Below are 11,626 nucleotides of genomic sequence, written 5' to 3'. Positions count from 1 at the left end.
AATTTATATATTAATAAATATTAAGATAAATTATATTGATTATTTTAAAACTAATGTATATCAATATACATTTTAGTTTTTTTTTTTGTTTTATCAAGTTTTAGTTATTCCATCATTTGCCAATAGTTACTATATGTGTCCCAATATCTTAAATTTTATATAGACCATTAAATTCCAGTTTTTTTTTTTTTATTTTAAATAACTTATTTACAATCATATAAAACTTGTAACTATCTTTATTAATATACATATATTGACTTTTCATTAATATAGACATGTTGACTTATTAATATACATAACTTTATTAATATACATATGTTGACTTATTTACAGTCATAAAACTTGTAACTTTTCATTCATATCCATACCTATCCAAAACGTATCTCATACATCTCTTAAAATTATCACACATACCAACTAAATGGCGTTAAAGACGTTATGGGACAGGATATACTGATCATTGAGTCAGTGGGCTTTTCTCAACCAATGAACTTACCGGTTTTAAACGAGATGGTTTTAATAACATTGCCTCGTGTTATTGGGCAACCTCCCCTGTACCATACCACCACTTTATTAGATCAGTTATGCAAAGAGAAGGTTGTGTTATTCAAACTAAATAACGTTCCGATAGTGATGGTACCCTCAATCTAACATTGTTACTATAACCATGGGAAGAATAGAGAAATTTTAGCTGGATCAAACGACTGGAAATCTTTCAACACTTTGTACTCTATTCTCTCTCATGGTTCCAAGCACAGTGGATTAATGGTGTTGGATAAAATTAAAATTAATGGCAGTGTTTACTATTTAGTAGATTCTAATTGAAAATCAAGAGTGTCCCCCATGTGAGGTCCCTCCTGTCGAACGTTTAATTTGAATCCTCATCACCCACACGAAAAGCAACAAAATTTACAACCAATACACTCTAAACTACAGAACAATCTTTTCTCATCTCTTCCACAAACCGCCGGAGATTCTTATCAGAAGAACCATCCTCCTTCACAGCTTTCTTGGCTAGTTCTTTCCACTTCCTGGCGTTCCTTTTCATCTCTTCCCCATTCTCTCCTTCCATCACCATATCTAAGCGCCTCTTGATCTCCTCCTTCTCAACTACTCCATCTCCTTCTCCTTCCTTCGCTCTCACCCTCACCCCTGTACCGCAAACACCTTCTATTAACATCGCATTCGTCGCTTGGTCCGTCCACAGTGGAAACGCCACCACCCGAACCCCAGTCACCAGACTCTCCAACGTTGAATTCCACCCACAGTGCGACAGGAAGCAACCCACCGAAGGGCGTGAGAGAACTTCAACCTGAGAACACCACGGCACTATCATTCCTTCTCTTTTCTGCTCTTCGATCCTACTCAGAAACGCTTCTTCCTCTTTCTTCGTTTCTTCTGAAGCATTCTCATTCTTCCGGATGACCCACAAGAACGGCCGGCCACTCTCTATCAACGCGCTTGCAAGCTCTTCCATTTGCTGCATGGGTAACACAGCGATGCTTCCGAACGATACGTAGACAACAGATGAATCCTCTCGAGGGGACATCAAGGTTACGTGCGACGTCTGCGGCCCACGGTAAGAGGAGAGTGTAAACCAAGCAGGTAACGGGGCGGCCTTCTCTAGCTAGGCTGAGAATAAGCTCTCTGAGAGTCTCTGAACCACGGCGTTTCAGCTCGGACAGGAAGTGTTCGATGCTGCCGATGGGTTTGATGCCGTCGTCATGGCCGTCTGAGAAGGGTGCGAAGGTTAAGCCATCTGGGTTGCAGGCGTTCAACATGCGACGGTGGGCAGAGACGCTGGTGGCGAAGGTGACTTGAGCGCCGATGCGTATGAGGCGCTTGGCGAACTGGAGGCTTGGGTTGATGTGGCCTTGAGCAGGGAATGTCACAACCAGGAAGTGGGGGTGCGACATAGCTGGAGCCAGGAGTGCAGATTCAAGTGTTTTATGTGGTTTATTTTGATGAGCAGACTCAGATTCAAGTGTGCTGTGGTTATGGTAGAGAGCTGGGAATGGATTTGAGCTTTGAGTGCACGGAGTTTAAATAGAACATGGGCTAGCTTATAGCGCTACATAATGACGTGTGTGGTGACGGATTGATTCTTGTTTTCTTGTGTTCTTCACTAAGTAGAACCTATGATAACCACACACATCATTAAATTGATCAAATTAACAAGAAATTAACAATAAAAGTTGATCTGTTCTTTCAAGTATATGTGAACAATTTTGAAATTGACTGCGTTCCTTAAAACGAGCAAAAGATTTTTCCCATACTGTGTTCCTGCAGACATCCAGATACAACAACATTCGCATTAAAAAATTCACGTGGAGGGCATGCATTCGATAACAAACGCTGAAACAATAAAAATAGCGGGTGCGACTATGATATGGAAAAGATATGATATCTAAAAACAAGTTACTAATAAAATGGAATCATAAACGTGGTAATATCAAAATTCTCTTTTCATACCCTGGGGTTTTGTTTGGTCAAAACTCTTTTCATACCCTATTGTTCCGGCATCATAGATTTAGCTCAAGGGGGAAGCATTTGATTTATTGAAGAGGCCCTAGTTTTATGAATTAGATAAAATAACATCTTGGTGGGAGCAATAAAAGAATGGCATGGGCTAAGATATTATTTTTGTTTTATATAATGAATATACGGTTATTAGAGATATGCCTATATTATATATTTTATTATATAATATAAAATAAAATATATATTTTATTTATTTTAATTTTTTATTATTTAATTATGACAATATTTATTAATCCATTTGACCTCAAATGATTGAATTGTTTATCCATTACTAGATGGGAAGAAAATTATTTTGTTTTTAAATTATTTTTCAAAATATTTATTTTTATACTATTAAAATTAATGTTATGGATTTAATTAATAGAATTTAATGATGAGATAAATATATCTTAAAAATAGGATTTAACGAGAGAATATACCTTAGATATGAGACTTAATGAGAGAGAAAAGGAAAATAATTTTATTTCCAATTGGTTTAAAATTTTACGTTCCACTTCCATTATAAATAAAAACATTTTTTATTTATCATACCTATTTGATGAAGGATGATTTGACCCAACCTATGAGACGGTGACACGTAGATGCCGACTTGGCATGAGCGACAGCCTGGCACTGAAGCCCGGAGAGACCAAGTGACGGGCCCACGGAGCAGTCCGCTACGTTACAGCTCACGAGGGGAGGAGTCCGCCGCAAGGTGAACTCCGGGTTCCCCGTGCCATCTTCAAAGAGACACCCCGAGGGAACTGTAGGTCGTGAGCTAAAGTTATTAGCTCGCTTGAGCTCCCTAGCAGACAAGTCATTCCGAGGACCAATTTCACTAAGGTAATCCTAGAGTGTTCCAAGCTCGCCACGAGATAGCTCGCGAACGAGCCGCACTAGAGCCCTCCAAGAAGCTTCCGACTGACAGACCGTACCAGTCAAACTGCGCCATATCCTCTACTGATGGCGCAGTCCCAGTCCTTTCGACAGTCTGCATCCATGTCCCTCGACAGGCAAAGGCGTGCCTGCCACTTTGAAAATGTGTCACTCACCCGGGCGAAGCGTACACCACAACGGCCACCTGCGCAGCCCTGCCAGGTGACGGCTGTGGCAGGAGCCCAATGGCGGTTATGCCCGACCTAATGCGAGTGTCCCTATAAAAGCCCTCAAGGCAAAAGGGAAACTTCTTCCTGAGTCTTCGATTTCCTGAACATAGTGATAAGGCACTATCCACATTCTTAGCCTTTGTTCTCCTTTCGCTTCTTGCACATAGTACTAACTTAAGCATCGGAGGGTTCCTGTCGGGAGACCCCTTGGGAGTTCTTTTGTTTTTCCTCTCATCTCAGGTACCTCTCAGGAGCCACGTGAGTGCCAGCTAGGACTGACCGAACCGTGCTACATCATTTGGCGTCGTTTGTGGGAAACACTTCAAAAGGCCTTTCTCTCTAAACTCTTTCAGTTTTTTCCCTCCTTGAAACAATCCAACGCTCATGGCTTCCTCTAGCAATGTTGGATGAAGCATGGAAATGGATAACTCTAGGGAACAACCCCAGCTTCCTACTGTCTGTATCAGACAGTTCACCGTCCCCCTCTTAGCGGACAGAATCCCCAGCTTGAACGTGCCCCTCACAATGGCACCTGTCATTGCTCCAATCCCTGCCACAATCGAAACGACATTCACAGAACCTTCGGTCATGCCCCCAGCGGCCAGCCCGAACTAGCTGGAGGACTTGATGCAGTGCATGAGGGCCATGCAGGCTCAAATGCAACAGTTCCAACAACTTCAGCTCCATCAACAACACGTACTACACTAGGTCTCCTAGTATCAGTATCAGCAGCAATTCCCCTAGCTGCTCCAGCCTCAACGCCCAACCTCGCAGCAAGCCAAGTCTCACCGCCAAAACGAGCACACCTCTGGCCGAGGAGAGGCCCCCAAAATCTCCCAAAAACTCAGGCCTCCCCCCACGATAGATGGGAGAGACCGACTACCCCGATCTCGCCATCGACGGACAGGTCGGGAGGACCCCGGCCCAGCAGGTCTACATCGCCTCGATAGTCAAAGTTTGGAGCCTCGATCATTGAAAACCGGTTCGAGATTCTGGCAACAAACTCCAAGCAGGACCCCTCTGTCCACAACCATAACCATTCCAGACAGTGCAGAGGTGAGCAACTCAAATGCCGAGCCCGCCAAGAAGTAGAGACGCCGCTGCCGAGCTCGCCGATCTGTCACCCGTGACCTGCCCGAGCTCCTAGGCAAAGAAGAGGTAAGCTTGGCCAAAGTCAAAGCTCCCCTCCTCTTGTTTCCGTTTCCCCTGTCTTCCGAACTCCTGGCGGTCTCAATGCCCAAGGACTTCAATCTCCCCCCTCTTGACAAGTATGACGGGCCGTTTGACCCGAATGACCACGTAGATGCTTTTCAGTCACAGATGCACCTAGCGCGAGCTAGTGAGTCATGCATGTGCGTGGCCTTCTCCACTACTTTTAGACCCCGAGCTCATGACTCACAAGCTTAACACTGATCTTGTAGTTAGGCCCGTTAGACAAAAGAAACGCAACCTAGCCCTAGAGCGGTGGAAAGCGGTCGATGAGGAGGTCGAGAAGCTCATCGCAGTTGACTTCATAAGAGAAGTCCACTACTCGAGTTGGGTAGCTAACCCTGTCCTGGTAAAGAAGGTCAACGTTAAGTGGCACATGTGCGTCGACTACACCGACCTGAACCGGGCTTGCCCAAAAGACTATTTCTCGCTCCCCATAATTGACTGATTGGTGGACGCAACCTCAGTGCACGAGTTGCTAAGTTTCTTAGACGCCTATTCTGGCTATAACCAAATCAAGATGGACCCAGCGGACGAAGAAAAGACTGCCTTCATCACGGAATTCGGCCTATACTGTTACAAGCTTATGCCCTTTGGTTGAAAAACGCAGGGGCAACCTTTCAAAGGCTTGTGAATAAGTTGCTTGCACCGTTAATCGACAGAAAAGTAGAATGCTATGTAGACGACATGGTCATCAAAACTCAATTCTCACATGAATTAATGCAAGATTTGCATTCTATTTTCGAAATCCTGCGTAAGTTTAATATGAAACTGAACCCAAACAAGTGTGTGTTTGGTGTGACATCGGGCAAGTTCTTAGGACACATCGTTACCCGGCATGACATCTAGGCCAACCCGGATAAAGTTAAGGCCATTTTAGATATGAGACCACCCGAATAAAGCTAAGGCCATCATTACCCTGCGTAAGTTCAGAGGTTGAATGGCCACATAGCCGCCCTGAGCCGCTTCATGTCTAAATCGGTGGACCGCTGTTTGCCATTCTTTAAGGCAATTAAAAGCAAAGGGTTCGAGTGGACCCAAGATTGCCAACTCGCATTCGATGAGCTCAAAAAATACCTCGCTAGTGTGCCGACCCTAACCCGGCTCGAGGAGGGTGATGTTTTAGAACTGTACCTCTCGGCAAGCGACGAAGTGGTCAGTTCGGTACTAATAAAGGAAGTAGATCAGGTCCAATGACCTATTATGTCAGAAAAGTATTGCAGGGAGCAGAAACGAGATACCTGGAGATGGAAAAGCTAGCATACACACTGATAATCGTAGCTCGGAAACTCCTTCGTACTTCCAAGCTCATAGTGTTATCGTCCTCACTAACAGATCCCTGAGGCAAGTATTGCTTAAGCCCGAGGTCTCTTGTCGGTTGTCGAAGTGAGTCATTGAACTCAGCGAGTACGACCTCTAGTACAAGCTGCGAATTGCCATTAAGGCCCAAGCCTTAGCAGATTTCATTGTCGAGTGCACGTTCAACTCCTCAGCTCCCAGGCCGGTCGAGCGCGAGGTCCCCAGTTCGGGTGAGCTCGAAGCTCCTAGGCCGGTTCAGTCTGAGCCCCATGAGGTAGCAGCCAGTGTGGCATCTCTATTAGCTAGGCCAAGCGCGAACTGGGATGAGGAGCCCTGGATCCTTCATGTAGATGGCTCCTCGAACCAACAGGGTAGTGGGGTCGGAATAGTCCTGCATTCCCAAGTGACACGAAACTGGAGTACACGCTACGCTTCGAGTTCACGGCGTCTAACAATGAAGTAGAGTATGAGGCATTGCTCACTGGACTAGCCATAGCCAGAGAAGTAAAAGCCAACACATCGTGATCTGCAACGACTCCCAGCTCGCAGTCAACCAGGTCATTGGCGAGTATGAAGCTCGCGAGATGACCATGGTAGCATACTTAACCAATATCAGAGAACCCTGCTTAACTTCTAGTCACACTTTATCAGACAAATCCCTAGGTCAGAGAATGCTGAAGTCGACGCCCTGTCCAGGTTAGCCAGTACCAGCAACATCACCATGAGAACCGTGTACATATAGAGGACCTGCCTCGGCCCAACATTCTCAGGGGGCAGAGGAGGTCACTCTCGTCGTTCAAGCAGAGCAAAGCTGGATTGACTCGCTTGCGAGCTTCTTGCTGCATGGGACCCTCCCTGTAGACCACAACGCAGCTAGAAGGGTGCGGCGCCAGGCAACCAAAGCCAAGCTCGTACTCTGTGACACCCATGAGGGTCTGTGCAGTGGGCACTTGGGGGGTAGGGCCCTCACCCAAAAGGCACTCCGACAAGGGTATTATTGGCCAACAATGAAGGCAGATGCTATTGAGCTAGTTAGAAAATGTGACAAATGCTAGAGACATGCCAATATTCACCACCAACCCGTTGCCGACCTCAAGTATTTCACCAGCCTGTGGCCCTTTGCGTAGTGGGGCATCGACCTACTCGGGCCATTCCTGCCAGCAACAAGTGGAAGGAAGTTCTTAGTAGTGGCAGAGGACTATTTTACCAAGTGGGTAGAAGTCGAGCCCCTCGTGACGATCACAACCCGAAATGTGCAAAACTTCTTCTAGAAGAACATCGTGTGCCGCTTCGGATTACCTCGGGTATTGATCTCCGACAACAGCAAGCAGTTCGAAGACATCAAATTTCAAGGCTGGTACAGAGACATGGGGATCCAACAGAATTTTACTTCAGTCGCGCACCCTCAAGCAAACGGTCAGGCAGAAGTCACGAACAGAGCCAATCTCTGCGGACTAAAGGCACGGCTGGACCGAGCTAAAGGATTGTGGGCAGATGAACTACCTAGTGTCCTATGGGCCTACCGGACCACGGAGAAGACCGCCACGGGAGAAACACCCTTCAATCTCACCTACAGCACTGAAGCAGTGATCCCCGCAGAGATCAAAATACCTACGTTGCGCCTAGAAACATACAGTAATCAGACAAACGAAGATGAGCTATGCACCAACCTCGATCTACTTGACGAGGTAAGGTACCTCGCGTACATTAGGACCGCAGCCTACCAGCAGAGAGTAGCTCGGTACTATAATGCCAGGGTCAAGAAGCGGAACCTCTGTGTTGGCGACCTAGCCCTTCGTAAAGCTATGGTGCCTGAGCCCAGCACTGGCAAGCTCGGGTCCAACTGGGAAGGTCCTTACCAAGTGAAACGAGTGCTCGGGGAAGGAACATATGAGCTCGAGGCTCTTGAAGGGAAACAAGTACCTCGAGCATGGAATATTGTCAGCCTAAGGCAATATTATCTGTAAGAATCGAGTAGGCCACGAGCCACTCCCAAAGCCTAAGGGCTAGAATACCGAGCTAATATGATCTCGGCACAACAGGACCCAGTCGCCTCTATGGCATGGGCAGACTCCGAGAGTGGGCCACGAGCCACTCTTTCAGCCCAAGGGCTAAAACACTGAGCTAACAAAGACTTAGCCACTTCAGCGGCGAAGGCAAGGTATGATATATCAAAGGCGTAAGTAGCTTAAGTTTAAACCCTACGAAGCATAGCTCATCTCAATACGTTGGTTGAACTGAGGAGTAACCAACCAATGGATAGTTCAGGCATACATAGTAATCACTTCGCAGTTTACCATAGAGGCCTTAAACGCTAAAGGACAAATCGAGATAACGACTGTCGAAGAGTCCTACTTCGGGCATGTAGCTTTAATAGCTTAAATGATGAGATCGCTTTAGCTAAAATAAAGGGAGTTCATCATACTCAGAAGAAGGAAAAAACTTTCATTGTCAACAAAAAAAAAGGAGAGAAAAATAACAAGTCAGTAACCAAGCTAAACAGCTCGGGAAATGTTTGATTATCACAGGGCACAACCGCCCAACCAAAAACTTGTGAAAGACTGGGTTTACGGCACCCGGAAGCCACCAGAAGCCCAAAGAAATGCTGCCTCAAGGATTCATCTCCTCATCCTCTGGAGAGTCAGGCTCCTCTTCATTCGCTTGGTCCGCTGTCTCAAGAGACAGACCTTTCATAGTAATGCCGTCGAGGTTGAGTTCAGAGAACTTCTTCCGAACTAGCCACCGACAAAGCTTAAACCCTGAGCGGTACGAACCCGAACCATACTCCGCCTGGAGGTCCTGAATTTCTTGGGAGTCTTTAAAATCATAGACCGATTTCTCTTGCTCAGCCTCCACCATCTGATCAAAGTTTCTACTCTGATTCAGAAGAGTGAACTCCAAGTCCCGCACCTGCTACCTGAGGAGCTCCCTCTCTGCTACTATCCTCGATGATTCCTCCCTGTAATGTGCACTCTCTTCAATAAGCTAGGCAATTTGAGCCTCCTGGTTGTGGACGAGTAGCTCCTGAGACTCATTCCCCTTGCGGGTGTGGTGAAGCTCACCCCGGATCTGGTCGAGCTCGCCCTGGAGCTTCTGGTTGGTGGCCCGCTGGTCAAGGGCGTCAACACGGTGGATGCACGTCTGGAGAGCCATGGCATGGATGGCAGAATTCACCTATCGACAGAAAAGAAGATCAGAAGACAGCGGAAAAGGGCAAAACAAGAGAGAAAAAGGGAAAAGGTCACTTACCACCATGCAATGGGCAAAGGCGAACGCGGAGAGATCCCCAGGCTCCATGTTTCCCCATTGAGCAATCTCGTCATTAGTGATTGCCTTCCGACTCCTCCGGCGAGCCACCAGATAATCATTTACCCCTTCCTAATTCCCCACTAGGAACCGGGGGCAAGGACGGGGTTGAAGGGGTTATAGGGGGCCTCCCCCAGTTGAGGAAGCTCGTTTCCCCCATAGTTAATCCCACTAGCCCCCTCAGGAGTGGGCATCGGAACCTCGGGTGGAGGAGAGGGAAGGACCAGCTCGGCAGACCCGAACTCAGTGCTTCCTGAAGGAGGGGTTTGGTTGGGGCACGTCTTCTTCGCATGGCGCCTCTGGCTGCCCGAGAGAAGGCGGCGTGAATCGGCACTGGACATGATGGCTGCCAAAAGACCACAAGGTATTAATCCAACAAGAAACAAAATACACATTTGCACAATAGTCACAAGGCAATACGCGACCTAAAAGGCCGTCCTACCCGAGCTCAAGCCTGCCTGCACGAGCTTCTCCTCGGTCAAGTAGTCCAAGCAAAGGAAGCCTACCGATGCCCAGGACCGCATCATTTTTTGAATCTCAGGGTCCAGCTCAGTCCCGAGGTCCTGGATGGCACCCCTCTAAGCAGTAGGAAAGGGCCACCCCTCGGGGTTACGGACCACAAAGTAGTCCGCTCCCAGGCGGGAATCTTATTCGGCAGCTCGTACAAGAGCTTATAGCCGCGACAAGGAGAGAGGTAATAAAAGTGCCTCTCCGGAGGAACCCCAGGAGCAGCGTTCTTTATACAAATGATAGAGACAAAAATATCAAGGTCCAAAGGAAAGGCAGTACTCATGACATAGGATATAGTCCCAACCATGATTCGAATGGCATTGGGATGAAGCTGGTCAATAGTGATGTTGAAGTGATTTAACACCTACACTATCAAAGGGTGCAGGGGTAGATGCAAGCCGGCCTCGAGTTGTTCTTGAAAGATTACTATGTCATCGGGACCATCCCCCCAAGGGAAGTTACCAGTAGGGAGGCTGTAAACCAAGTCCCCAGGGAGGCAAAAGTAGCATATCAGAGACCTGAGTCTCTCTGTTGTCATTAAGGAAGAGCCAAAGGTATCAGGCTCCCTTCCCCTAGAAGAAGACGCCATGTCACCAGAGGCCTCCCGAGCCTCCAGGATCTGCTCCCAGGCACCCCCCGAGCTCAAGGGAGCATCATCATCCTGGCTATTGCCCCTGTGATAGGCGTGATATGGGTACCCAGACATGGCTGATAGCAATTGGGACTCACCAGAGTAGACGGAACGAAGCAAACTGAGGAACTCGGGTAGACAAGGTGAAGTGCGCAACCTCAGAATCCAAAGACAACAAGATGGTGTGGGAGGAAGTAGAGCCCGGACCCTATTTATAGTCTCCACCCTTTTAAATTGATGGCCCGGATCAAAGCAGATCCAACGGTCTGCGGGCGCCCTAACCGCATGCCTTCTGAAAACTAAAGGCGATTGGTAGCACGTCTTCCGCAGTTAAGGCAGTTGCAGCCGCACGACGTTCAAAGTTAAAGGCCTCCTCAGCACGTTTTTTGAATCCGAAAAGTTAGAAAAGTCAAAAAATCTCTTGATTCCCGCAAATGCATTTAATAAGGATAGTCAATCAAGTTTGAATTTTGGTCAAATCAGTCCATCGCACCTCATAAACTCCCCGCGCTAAGGCGGTACTCTTAGCTCGAGGAGTGGGGGGCAATTGATGAAGGATGATTTGACCCAACCTATGAGACGATGACACATAGACGCCGATTGGCATGAGCGACAGCCTGGCACTGAAGCCCAGAGCGACAAGTGATAGGCCCACAGAGAAGTCCGCTATGTTACAACTCACGAGGGGAGGAGTCCACCGCAAGGCGAACTTCGGGTTCCCCGTGCCATCTTCAAAGAGATACCCCGAGGCAACTGTAGCTCGTGAGCTAAAGTTATTAGCTCGCTCGAGTTCCCTAACAGACAAGTCATTATGAGGACCAATTTCACTAAGGTAATCCTGGAGTGTTCCAAGCTCGCCACGAGATAGCTCGCGAACGAGCCGCACTAGCGCCCTCCAGGAAGCTTCTAACTGGTAGATAGTACCAGTCAGACTGTGCCATATCCTCTATTGACGGCGCAGTCCCAGTCCTTTCGACAGTCTGCGTCCACATCCCTCGACAGGCAAAGGCGTGCCTGCCACTTTGGAAACGTGTCACTCACCTGG

The 11,626-nt window shown here is 47.5% G+C and overlaps 1 pseudogene; it reads right to left on the bottom strand.

Annotated features, from left to right (window-relative positions):
- Positions 1-821: 821 nt before the first annotated feature.
- Positions 822-1,979, bottom strand: LOC148865358 (crocetin glucosyltransferase, chloroplastic pseudogene; annotated as a pseudogene).
- Positions 1,980-11,626: the final 9,647 nt, after the last annotated feature.

Source organism: Nelumbo lutea, chromosome 3 (genome assembly GCF_056320005.1).
Source record: "Nelumbo lutea isolate HS-2025 chromosome 3, American lotus-T2T, whole genome shotgun sequence".
NCBI lineage: Eukaryota > Viridiplantae > Streptophyta > Magnoliopsida > Proteales > Nelumbonaceae > Nelumbo > Nelumbo lutea.
Note: the sequence above shows the minus strand (reverse complement) of the source record. Positions and strands in the feature narration are given on the sequence as shown.